The 13,372-nt window shown below is 41.6% G+C and overlaps 1 protein-coding gene and 1 long non-coding RNA gene across 4 annotated transcripts in view; one reads left to right on the plus strand and one right to left on the minus strand.

The window, feature by feature from the left end:
• LOC126998962 (sorbitol dehydrogenase-like) overlaps positions 1-13,372 on the minus strand; it is a 131,379-nt gene that overhangs the window by 41,557 nt on the left and 76,450 nt on the right. The gene's annotated exons all lie outside the window — the stretch shown is intronic.
• Positions 6,402-8,515, plus strand: LOC126998987 (uncharacterized). Its single transcript, XR_007753090.1, has 4 exons — positions 6,402-6,723; positions 6,942-7,001; positions 7,329-7,403; positions 8,291-8,515. It is a non-coding gene; the product is annotated as an uncharacterized LOC126998987 (long non-coding RNA).

Consider the following 13,372-nt stretch of genomic DNA (forward strand, 5'->3'; position numbering starts at 1 on the left):
AAACTAACAAAACCAATGCTAAAAGGGGGGGGCTTCGCCCCATCTCGACCCCCCACACCTTCCTAATGGGGGGGGGGGGGTTGCCTCCCCTTGACCCTACCCCCCACCTGTCAAGCTCTGCATAGTTGGGAATCTGGGTAGGGTCTTGCCGCACGGTAACAATGCAAGAGTTATTATTTAGTAGTTAATAAGGAGGGATTGTAAAATCGGGAATCCCTTGTTAAATTAAGAACATAAGAAAATAAGGAGTCTGCAACAGACTGGTTGGCCTATACAAGGAAGCTTCTGTGAGCCCAATGTGGCACTGCAAGCCAAACGCCACACCGCACCATCCCGTATCCTCCCCGCTCCCCCCCGCAACAAGAGGAGGAGGAGGAAGGAGGTCTCGCGAGACAGCGCAACATGCCCCCCAGCCCACGGCACTAAACTAACGCCCCATACCCCTCCCATCCAAGAACGTATTTAACCTCTTCTTGAATGTATCCATCGTGTTGGCGCTCACCACATGACTGCTAAGTGTATTCCACTCATTCACAACTCTGTTGGTAAATCAATTCTTGCCTATGTCTTTGTTAAACCTGAACTTATCCAACTTAAACCCATTGCTACGTGTCCTACCCGGCTCACATATAATCAAAACCTTATTGCTTATGTTCTTCTTGTAACTCCCTTGTTTATGGACCAATTTATTTTATTCGAAAAGGTATTTGATCAGGAAGGATAGGAGATTAATGATCACTATCGTTTGTTTTTATACAATAGTAAAAAAATGTTTCCTAAATATCGATGATAAAATACTAAAAAAATGACATATGTCAAAAATCTTAATCAACTTCAAACAATAGTTATAATAGCAAACATAATTCCATTTTCATACCTTCATGAACTGAATAAAAGGGGTAGATTTAAATAAATGCCTAAAATAAGAAGGTAAGATAACTTTTTTTCTTTTCTTTACCACGTCTATATATACCAAAAGAAAGAGAAAAAATAGATATTTATAAGCAAATAATTAAGTTATTACTTATTTGAAATTATTACTTCAAGAACCCCTAAAATAGGTGTTTCTTGTAATTATTATTTAAAAAAATAATAATCATAATTTTTAATGATCGGAATAAAGTGATCGTAACAGCAAAACTTAAAAAATAATCGGATGATCGGAATCGGATCAGTTACCCAAAGTGATCGGATGATCGGGGATCGGAACAGCAAAAAAGTGATCGGTGCCCACCACTGATATATATATATATATATATATATATATATATATATATATATATATATATATATATATATATATATATATATATATATATATATATATATATGTAGTAATCCCTCGTCTATCATGGGGGTTAGGTTCCAGAAACGCCCCGACAGGCAAAAATCCACGAAGTAGTGAAGTACCTTATATTTTTTTATTATTATTTATATATATTTTAAGGCTTTATAAACCCTCCCCACACTTTTACAAATCTTTCCCACACTTCTATTGACCTTTCCCACACTCTTATAAACACTTCCTACGACGTTTCGTTGTTACGACGCGGTCCCAATAAATGATTCTAAAATTCTTGTTTCGACTTTTGACATTTGCTTCGTAAATACGAACTTTGCGCAGGAATTAGTTTGGCGGGGCGGAAGAATACTCAGAGAAAGGACAATATGAGCTAGCTCACTTCTTTTATACCGCAATTAGGTAAATATGGAAGGGAAAATGGAGGAGAGGAACAGAGTGAGTCATGAAAAAAATACTGAAAGAGGATGTAAGAAGGGACAACAAGGAAAAGTAGTGGAGGAAACAGGGAGTGATGAGGATGAAAACAAGGAGAAGGGTGTGGGGAGGGACAGTGGGGAGAGTCATGTCAGGTCCTGAGGTAGTGTCAGGTGAAGTCCTGAAGGAGAGTCAGGTCACGGCTTCAGTCAGGATATGACCTGACTCTAACTTCCACCCCTCCCTCCCTACACCCTTTCCATTTCACCTTCTGCGTGTGTGTGTGTGTGTGTGTGTTTTACTTAGTTGTACACACACACACACACAGAAGGGGAAATGAGAAGGGTGTGGGGAGGGAGTGGCAGAAGGGAGAGTCAGGTCAGGTCTGCCCCTCCCTCCACACACCCTTCCCATTTCCCCTTCTGTGTGTGTGTGTGGGGGGGGGTGCATGCGTGCGTGTGAGCGAGCGAGCAAGTGTGTGTGTGTGTATGTGTGTGTTCATATAATCTGATGGAGAAAGGGAGGAAGAGTTACAGAGTGAGAGATAAGACTAAAGATAAGAGGGTGTGAGAAAGGAGGAAACAAGGGAAATGAGTGGATGGGACGGGAAAAGAAGAGAGAGGTAGGGAGGGTCAGGTGAAGGTGAGGAAAGAGTGGGAGAGAAAGGGTGTGAGTGGGAGGGAAAGAGATTTAAAGAGAGAGGTAGGGAGGGTCAGGTAAAGGTGAGGAAAGAGTGGGAGAGAAAGGGTGTGAGTGGGAGGGAAAGAGATTAAAAGAGAATTACATAGAAAATCAGACCACACAGACACCATGGTCCAGACCAGGTGGTCTGTCCTTAAACCTAAGTGAATCTACACTAATCAGATGGCTCCAAAACGTTGCTTTTCTACTCTAGTTAATATTAAGTTCAAGGAAGTGACGGTCAAGCTTGTTTTTAAAGGAGTCAATCGTGTTACACTGACGGTGGGAGCTTATTCCATTCTCGCACTACAACGTTGGTGAAGAAAAATTTGGTGCAGTCTGAATTTACTTATCTACATTTGAGTTTTATGCCATTGTTCCTCGTTTGCAAAGTGTCATCAATCATAAACAATTCTGTTCTGTCTACATTTGTGAAACCATTAAGTATTTTAAAACATTTGATCAGTTTTCCTCGGAGGCGATGTTTCTCAAGAGAGAACATGTTAAGGGTGGAAAGCCTTTCTTCGTAGGATTTGTTGTGCAAGGAAGGGATCATTTTTGTTGCCCGACGCTGAACACCTTCTAATTTAGCAATGTCCTTTGCATGGTGAGGAGACCAAAACTGTACCGCATATTCCAAGTAGGGTCTTACTAAACTATTGTAGAGCAGAAGTATTACATCTTTATTCTTGAATAAAAAGTTTCTTTTAATGAAGCCCAACATTCTGTTCACTTTATTTGCTGCATTGATGCATTGATGTGAGTATTTGAGGTTTGACGCGATTTTGACCCCCAGGTCCTTAACGCATTGGACGCTTTTGAGTTTAACGTCACACATTTCGTAATCGAACTTCTTATTTCTTGTTCCAACTTGAAGGACCTGGCACTTGTCTACATTAAAGGGCATCTTCCATCTATCCGACCAAGCTGAAATTTTGTGCAAATCCTCTTGGAGGCTTTGCCTGTCTTCGTCAGTGAGAACCGAGATACCGATCTTTGTGTCATTTGCAAATTTACTAATGCGATTAATGAGTCCAACATCCATGTCGTTGATGTAAATAATGAAGAGCACTGGGCCAAGAACTGAGCCCTGAGGGACGCCACTAGTGACCAGCGCCCACTCTAATTTAAATCCGTCAATCACCACTCTTTGTTGTCTGTTGCTCAACCAGTTCACGATCCATTGGTTTACTTGACCGTCAATACCTATTTGCTTTAATTTATAAAGTAATTTATGATGTGGGACTTTATCAAACGCTTTCTGGAAATCAAGATAGACCACGTCCAATGATTTGGTTACACCATAAACTGAGAAGAGGTCATTATAAAAGGTCAATAAGTTTGATAGGCAGGATCTTTTGTTACGGAAGCCATGTTGTGAATCCCCAATTAATGAGTGGCTTTCGAGGCAACTCACAAGTTTGTCTCTAATTATGTTCTCAAGTAGCTTACCTACAATTGAAGTTAGACTAATGGGTCAGTAGATGCCTGGTATTTTTTTGTCTCCTTTCTTAAAAATCGGTGTCACGTTAGCCTTTTTCCAATCCGAAGGGATGATGCCTTGTCGCAAGGACATATTGAATACGGTTGTGAGGGAGGAGACTATTTCGCTCTTTGTTTCTTTAAGCAGTATAAGATATACTTTATCGGGTCCGGGACTTTTATTTGTTTTAAGTGAATGGAGAGCTTTAAGGACTTCATCGGTTGTTATTTCAAAATTAGGCAATGCATGCTCGAAATTTACATTAGTACTGGTGCTGGTGGTAGTGGGAGGAAGACTGTTAGTATTAAACACCGAGGAAAAGTAACTGTTTAAGAGGTTTGCAAAAGAGGTAGGGAGGGTCAGGTAAAGGTGAGGAAAGAGGGGGAGAGAAAGGGTGTGAGTGGGAGGGAAAAAGATTAAAAGAGAAAAACTGAGAGGGAGGGAAAAGGAAAAAAAGAAAGAAATGAGAAGGAAGGAGAAAAATACGGGGACGGAGAGGGAGAAGAAAGAAAGGAAGTGTGGGAGGAGTGAACCAGGGAAAAGACTAACGGTGCAATAGGCTGCGACGGAAAAATAAAAAATAGGTGGGTGACATAGGTGCTTATTTAGGTGTGCTCCTACTTACATTGATTTATATCGTTGTCATTTTTTTGGCTAGAAAATTATTATTTAACCGCAAAATCCCGCGATATAGCGAAAAATTCGCAATACTATACAATTTAAAAATCCGCGATACAGCAAGACCGCAATAAGTGAATTGCGATATGGCGAGGGATTACTGTATAATATATATATATATATATATATATATATATATATATATATATATATATATATATATATATTATATATATAGTACCTCATGAAGTTTCATGTGTTCGAAGTTTAGCGATCCATGAAGTTTCGCTCAGTCCTAAATTCTTACCATCTCGAGTTTAGCGCATTATTTTCCCGAGTTTCGCTGTTTCGACAAGTATCAAACGCTACGTGTGGCCACGCAAGATGCCTCGACTCCCTCAGTTGGCGGGCGGTGTTGACTACGTGCATACGTGTCCTTGCCCTCTTCCACTAGCCTCTTGATATTTCTCCGCGAGTTTGCTGTGATGTCTGAGGACAGAGGAGGCACTGCAGCATGTGGCTCAAAGAAACCAATTTCGGTAAAAGGAAGCAGGCCAGAGTGGCAAGGTAAAAAGAAGAGACTGTTAAGCATGAAAGAAAAGGGGAAGTGTTGAAAAGCTTGATACTGAATGGGACCTGTTGCCGTTGGGAACTTTTTCAACATTAGTGAATCTACTGTAAGAGGAATAAGAGCAAAACGTATTGAAATACAACGCTTCCTGAAAGATGCCGGGGAGCTCTGTGATTGAAGTTGCTCACATCACGCATCCTACAAGCAAGTTGATGGTGACAACAGAACACTATCTGAAGAAATATATTGAAGACAAAATGATCGAAATGTCTGCATATCTTCTGCTAAGGCAAGAGAGAAGGCAAGAGAAATATATGCAGTAGCACGTAAGTTAACCATTGATAATCCTCCACCTTTCTCTGCTAGCAGTGGTTGGTTCTCAAGGTTTAAGAAAAGACACTCGCTCAAAAGGGCACGATGTCTGGGTGAAGCAGCAGACGACCTACACATGAGGTGGAAAGCTTCACTGATGTCTTGAAACAGCTGATCGAGGGCGGCGGTTACGATCTTCGTCAAATATTCAATGCAGATGAAACTGGTTTTCACTGGAAACAGCAGCCAAGATCAACCATAATCGCCAAACAAAAGAAGCCTAGAGGGCACAAGGAAAGTAAACAGCGTTTCAGTGTTCTCTTTACGGTCAATGCGACTGGTGACTGTAAACTGAAGCCACTTGTTCTCTACACCGCTGCTCGCCCTCGACCTTATCGTCACAAGGACATGAAAAATCTAAATGTGCACTGGGTCTCCAACAAGAAAGGGTACATGACAACTGTTACCTTCTTAGATTGGTTCGATAAACACTTCATACCCGAAGGAAAGGAATACTGCGAGAGGAACAATCTAGCCTTCAAGCTCATGCTTCTGCTGGACAACGCACCCGGCATCCAACGCTTCTGAGAGGCCATTATCCTAACTGCGAGGTCGTGTTCCTTCCCCCTAACACAACCTCCATAATACAGCCCTTGGATCAAGAAATAATCGCCAATGTCAAGCTAGAATTCTACAGGAGAACTTGGAAGAAGCTTGAAGAAGCACTGGACACTGATGATGTAAGTAGAACCTGCACACATTTGAGAGAGAGAGAGAGAGAGAGAAAGAGAGAGAGAGAGAGAGAGAGAGAGAGAGAGAGAGAGAGAGAGAGAGAGAGAGAGAGAGAGAGAGAGAGAGAGAGAGAGAGAGAGAGAGAGATTTTCACATTTAGCATAAAAATTAACGTTGCTCTGAACACACACACACACACACACACACACACACAGAGAGAGAGAGAGAGAGAGAGAGAGAGAGAGAGAGAGAGAGAGAGAGAGAGAGAGAGAGAGAGAGAGAGAGAGAGAGAGAGAGAGAGAGAGAGAGAGAGAGAGAGAGAGAGAGAGAGAGAGAGAGAGAGAGAGAGAGAATTGCACATGGAGGCTACAACTTGACGTTGCTCTGAACACACACACACACACATACACACACAGAGAGAGAGAGAGAGAGAGAGAGAGAGAGAGAGAGAGAGAGAGAGAGAGAGAGAGAGAGAGGATTCAAGTGTTTATTACAAACCTGACAAATATTATTATCAACATCATTATTGTTTTTACTCTACAGATCCTTCTGCAAGTGGAGGAGGAGATTGACGAGCCAGACCAGCAGACAGGCGACCCTTCAGCAGAGGTTTGTACGATGAATGATGATTTGGACTCCTGGGTGCTTTAATTTGCTCAGAGAGAGAGAGAGAGAGAGAGAGAGAGAGAGAGAGAGAGAGAGAGAGAGAGAGAGAGAGAGAGAGAGAGAGAGAGAGAGAGAGAGAGAGAGAGAGAGAGAGAGGATTCGTGTTTATTACAAACCTGACAAATTATATTATCAACATCATTATTGTTTTTACTCTACAGCTGCAAGTGGAGGAGGAGATTGACGAGCCAGACAAGCAGACAGGCGACCCTTCAGCAGAGGTTTGTACAATGAATGATATGATTTGGACTCTTGGGTGCTTTAATTGCTCAGAGAGAGAGAGAGAGAGAGAGAGAGAGAGAGAGAGAGAGAGAGAGAGAGAGAGAGAGAGAGAATTGCACATGTAGCCTACAACTTAACGTTGCTCTGAACACACACACACACACACACACACACACACACACACACAGAGAGAGAGAGAGAGAGAGAGAGACGCGCAGGCTACACATGCAGCGTCCTTGAAACGTTTCCTTGTGATGGCTAACACAATGATCATAATTATCATTATAAACATTATCATTGACATTATTGATATCACAATTTTACAGAGACAGCTGCAGGTGGATGATGTGCACGTGAGTGATGAGCCATACGGCCAGACAGGTGTTCATCCACAAGCAGAGGTACAGGAAATCCCCTATATACGAAAGGGTTAGGGACTGAAAAAACCTTTCGTTTATCGATTTTTCGTATATCGAAGCCATTTCCCCCATAGGATTGTTAATAAATAGGGGGGTTAGGGACCAGCGCCAGCAAAAAAAAAAAAAAAAAAAAAAAAAAAAAAAAAGTTAAATATAACTATGCTTAAAAGCAATTTACTACTCACAATACAATGAAACGCAAGGCTCATAAATAATTAAAAACAATTACCATTTCCTGTTCCTTTACTGTTATAGAAATGCATTACATATGTTAGGACAATCCCCTCTAACTCGTCACTACAACTCATCACTTAACATTGCCAATGTTTACTTCCCAAGCTGTGAAAGGCCAGTTTCACTCGTGCGTGCAAACACGTACAAACAGTACACCACCGCACCACTCCAAGCCCCCCCAACCCCTCCATCACCCTCACGCTTCTCACGCTGGCTGGGATGTTTCGATTCGAGTCGAGCAAGGGTTCATAAACTGGCAACGCTTAAGTGATGAGCGGAAGTGGAGGGGACTGGACATGGACACTTGCTGCCTAATCACTGCGAAAAGTGGAGGCTGTTGACGGCGCTGCGACCGATATAGACATCGGGTATAAACAGTGGGCGGAAACTGTCGTACTTTTCAGATATGCGAAGCATGTCTTTCGTGAACCAAAATTGTCCTATATTTTTCACTTTCAGATATCCGAATTCGTACATCGAGCTTTCAGATATCGGGATTTCCTGTATGTATGTTTGTGCGCACGCCTGGCAACGCCACTCATGCCCCTTCATTACAACCTATGACATCGTTTTTTTTTTTAACACTTCTTGTTGTTTAGGTTGACCCATCAGAGTTTATTTTTCATGTATTTCAGTCAGCCATGCCACTGACCACTGCAGAGGTTGGGGCCCCACACCACTCACAGACAGTGCAGCACACACCTGATACAACATTCCAAGCAGCGCCGCCAGGCAGACCCAAGCAGATTATGACTGCACAGACTTTCTTTTGTAATTTTAATATCAAGAAAGCAGTGGACTTAATGGTAGAATGCTGGCACTTTGTCAATATTGCAACGGTGAAGCATGGATGGAGGAAGGTTCTCCTGGTGAAGACAGAAATGAGCGGCGGTGACAGGCAGCGCCAGCGGCCGCTATGGACACGCTGCTTCAGGTGGCTAAAACGTTACCCATCACGGGTATGAGAATGTCAGTGTTGCTGATATGGAAGTTCTCATTGATGGAGGAGTCGCTGAACGTAGTGCAGAAGACATGATTGATGATGAGGAGGCTGATGATGAGGAGGAGGAAGAAAAAGAGAAGAAAGATGAGCCAACAGTTCAGCAGTTAACAGAAATATTTGCAATAACAGAAAAATTGAAGGAGGCCATTTACAAATTTGATTCAAATTCGGACCGACGTGAGACATGCATCCACACAATTCAAAAGGGATTAAATGAATACAAACTGATGTACGAAACCCGAGTCAACAACCTTCAACAAGCCTTGATCACACGCTACTTACGTAACCGTGACAAGCGAGAAGATATGCCACCTGCTGTTGTTGCTGAACATGATGGAGAGGATAATGATCTGCTTGTGGACAATGAAGTAGCCCCAGAGAATTTGGGTGACGACTTTGAAGGCTTCGTACTAGCCGACCAGGAGTGATCGAGTGACTGGCGACAAGAGGGCAGGGAATGTTTATTGTCATTTCTTTTCTCGTTTTCATTTTTTCAATAAAGTGTATCTCTCCCCATTATTCTTTGTCTTTGCAAGAACACTTTGCCCATTAACTGCAAGAAAAACATCAATTTTAACGTATGTATTTCGAGATAAAGGAGTAATATGGAAAAAAAAAGTCGATTTCACTCGCGGGTCGGAACGTATAAGCTGTTTTACATTGTTTTTAATGTTCGAGTTTCGCGATCCGCGAGTTTCGCGCTATGTCTCGGGAACAAAGTAAGCGCGAAACTCGCGAGGGTACTGTATATATATAGTCAAACCTCGGTTTACCAGTGTATTGATTTACGAGCAAAAATAAATCACAAAAAATGCCTTGGTTTACAAGTTGCGACTTGGTATATGAGCATCCTGTTTGTACAATTTTTTTTTTCCTTTAATTTGTTGCTACTTACGGGTGGAGACACGGGCAATATGGAGGCCGTCTGGGTCAAGTGGGTACGTCCCTCAAAGTAGGGACCACAAGCCCTTGCCAGGGAGGATGCCGATAGACCAACTCTATCGGCTGATGTCAGCCTTGCCGACCAAGTCAGTCTTTCGACGAAGACTGTTTTTTTTTTTTGTGTGTGTGTGTGTGTGTACAAGTCGGACACTTGAGCAGGGGTTCCCTTTGTTCCCCATAAGATGATAAATAAGTAACGCAACATCCCATTTTCCAATACAGAACGAATCCATAATTTAAGGAACGGGTGCCAACTCTAAAATATCTCTAGCCTGCCATGACTGTCAGCCACTGCCTGCTGTTGGTGAAGGCAGGAGGAAGGGAGTTAGGGATGTTATGACGCGTAATTTACACGTATTTCAGGATGACCCCTGACAAACATAATTTTATGGACTGGTTTTGAGGTTCACCGAAAAATATGCTCACTATAGTTTTGAAATGCCGATTTTTATCTGCTTAACCATTCAGACAGCCAAATACGGAACAAATGGCATTCCGTATTTGAAGGAAAGTGTGGCAAGCTGGCAACACTAGTCTCACTCCGCGTAGAAATAACATCTGTACGCTCATGCCCAATTGCTTTTGCGATTTGCTGTTCGATCTTAGTGTTTTCAGTACTACAGTGTGCATTCTTTGTGCTTTAAAAATGTCCCCAAGAAAGATGGTTACAAGGGATGGTGCTGCAAAGAAGAAAACAGAAACGGCGGATACAATGCTCGCAACAGGAACGGGGTGTGAGCCTTGGCAGCTTGTATGCCCTCTGGACGTGACTGACTCCCGTTCACCCTCCATCTCGGACGATACGTTGGGTTAGCTTTAAGTTGGTGGTCGAATGTGGTTCCGGTGCCTCGAGAACAGGGAAACTGCGGCTGCTAAACCCCAGTGCGAAGCCTACATTTCGAGCATAGTTACCGGTTGCAAGAGTCTCCATAACAACCGTAACACATTGATTTGTTTTATATTATTTATCATTGCTATTTGTTAGTAAAACTACTTTAATTCCGGATAGAATAACATGTAAACGATTTTTATATAATTTTTTTTTTTTTTTTGAGATATGGGATGCATTAATGGGATTTACATTAATTTCAACGGCTTAATTTGTTTTGGTGTATGACTGTTTTGGTGTGCGAGCAAAACGAATTAAACTCGTAAACCAAGGTATGACTGTAAATCTATATATCAATCTATATCTATCTATCTATCTATCTATCTATCTATCTATCTATCTATCTATCTATCTATATATATATATATATATATATATATATATATATATATATATATATATATATATATATATATATATATATATATATATATATATATATATATTTATATATATATACATATATGCTAACCATGAACTTTACATTTCTGCCCGGAATAGTGCCAAATCTATTCTCCGACCAACCAAAAACTCTTTCATCAATAGAAAATGCCAAAACCTTGCTTTCTCTAACTCTTCCAGTGACTTCTGGCATCTAGCCAAATACATCTCCAACTTCACTTCTTCATCTTTCCCTCCACTCCTTAGACCTGACGGCAACACTGCCGTCTCATCTATCTCTAAGGATGAACTCTTCTCTCAAACTTTTTCTAAAAAATCCACTCTGGACGACTCTGGGCATATTCCCTCTCCTCATCCCCCCTCTGACTCTTATATGCCTGTTATAAAGATTCTTCAAAATGATGTTTTATGTGCCCTCTCTGGCCTCAATCCTCAGAAGGCTTATGGACCTGATGGAGTGCCTCCTATTGTCCTTAAAAACTGTGCCTCCGTGCTGTCACCCTGCCTGGTCAAACTCTTTCGCCTCTGCCTGTCAACATCTACCTTTCCTTCCTGCTGGAAGTATGCCTTCATACAGCCTGTGCCTAAGAAGGGTGACCATTCCAATCCCTCAAACTACCATCCTATAGCTTTACTTTCTTGTCTATCTAAAGCTTTTGAATCAATCCTTAATTGGAAGATTCAGAAGCACCTTTCCACTTCTGACCTTCTATCTGATCGCCAGTATGGGTTCCGCAAGGGGCGTTCTATTGGTGATCTCCTTGCCTTCCTAACTGACTTGGTCATCCTCACTTAGCCGTTTCGGTGAAACCTTTGCTATTGCGCTGGACATATCAAAAGCTTTTGATAAGGTCTGGAACAAATCTTTGCTTTCCAAACTACCCTCCTACTGTTTCTATTCTTCTCTCTGTACCTTTATCTCCAGTTTCCTTTCTGACCATTCTATTTCTGCTGTGGTAGACGGTCACTGTTCTTCCCCTAAACCTATTAACAATGGTGTCCCACAGGGTTCTGTCCTATCTCCCACTCTCTTTCTGTTGTTCATCGATGATCTTTTTTCCAAAACAAACTGTCCTATCCATTCTTACGCCGATGACTCCACTCTGCATTACTCAACTTCTTTTAATAGAAGACCCACCCTACAGGAACTTAATGATTCAAGGCTGGAGGCAAAAGAACGTTGAGCCTCAGAACTTACTATTATTTCCAATTGGGGCAAGAGGAACCTGGTGTCCTTCAACGCCTCAAAAACAGTTTCCCCACCTATCCACTCGACACAATCTTCCAAACAACTATCCCGTACTCTTTGACAACACTCAGCTATCACCTTCTTCAACAGTTAACATCCTCGGTCTATCCTTAACTCAAAATCTCAACTGGAAACTTCATACCTCATCTCTTACTAAATCAGCTTCCTCGAGGCTGGGCATTCTGTACCGTCTCCACCAGTTCTTCTCCCCTGCACAGTTGCTATCCATTTACAGGGGCCTTGTCCACCCTCGTATGGAGTATGCATCTCATGTGTGGGAGGGCTCCACTCACACAGCTCTCCTTGACAGAGTGGATTTAAAGGCTCTTCATCTCATCAGCTCTCCTCCTCATACTGATAGTCTTCTACCTCTCAAATTCCACCGCCATGTTGCCTCTCTTTCTATCTTCTATTGATATTTTCATGCTGACTGCTCTTCTGAACTTGCTAACTGCATGCCTCCCCCCCTCTCATGGCCCTGCTGCACACGACTTTCTACTCATGCTCATCCCTATACTGTCCAAACCCCTTATGCAAGAGTCAACCAGCATCTTCACTCTTTCATCCCTCATGCTGGTAAACTCTGGAACAATCTTCCTTCATCTTTATTTCCTCCTCCCTACGACTTGAACTCTTTCAAGAGGAGGGTATCAGGACACCTCTCCTCCCGAAATTGACCTCTCTTTTTGGACACTCCTTTGACCTCTATTCAGGAGCAGTAAGTGGCGTTTTTTTTTTTTTTTTTTTTTTTTTTTTTACGCCCTTGAACTGTCTCCTTTGCTGTAAAAAAAAAATAATAATAAAAATATATATATATATATATATATATATATATATATATATATATATCTATATATATATCTATATATATATATATATATATATATATATATATATATATATATATATATATACAGTACCCTCTCGAGTCATGTTTGCTTCGTTCCGAAGGTATGGCGCTAAACTCGAGGATCGCGAAACTCAAGGTATTGAAATCCACGTAAAAGCGCTTATTGGTTCCAACCCGTGGAAAATAATGACTTTCTGACTTTACTCCCTTGTTATCACAATTTTTTTGACTTTACTCCCTTGTTATCTCAAAATACGTACCTTGTTAATAGGCAGAAAATGTGAAGTAAGAACAGATCGTTTTTAAGCCCCAGTTGAAGGCGGCTGCCTTACAATTGGCTGGCAGTTCTGAATACACGCTTGTGATACACATGGTGTTGTCT

The sequence above is a fragment of the Eriocheir sinensis genome, chromosome 2 (genome assembly GCF_024679095.1).
Source record: "Eriocheir sinensis breed Jianghai 21 chromosome 2, ASM2467909v1, whole genome shotgun sequence".
In the NCBI taxonomy this organism is placed as follows: Eukaryota; Metazoa; Arthropoda; class Malacostraca; order Decapoda; family Varunidae; genus Eriocheir; species Eriocheir sinensis.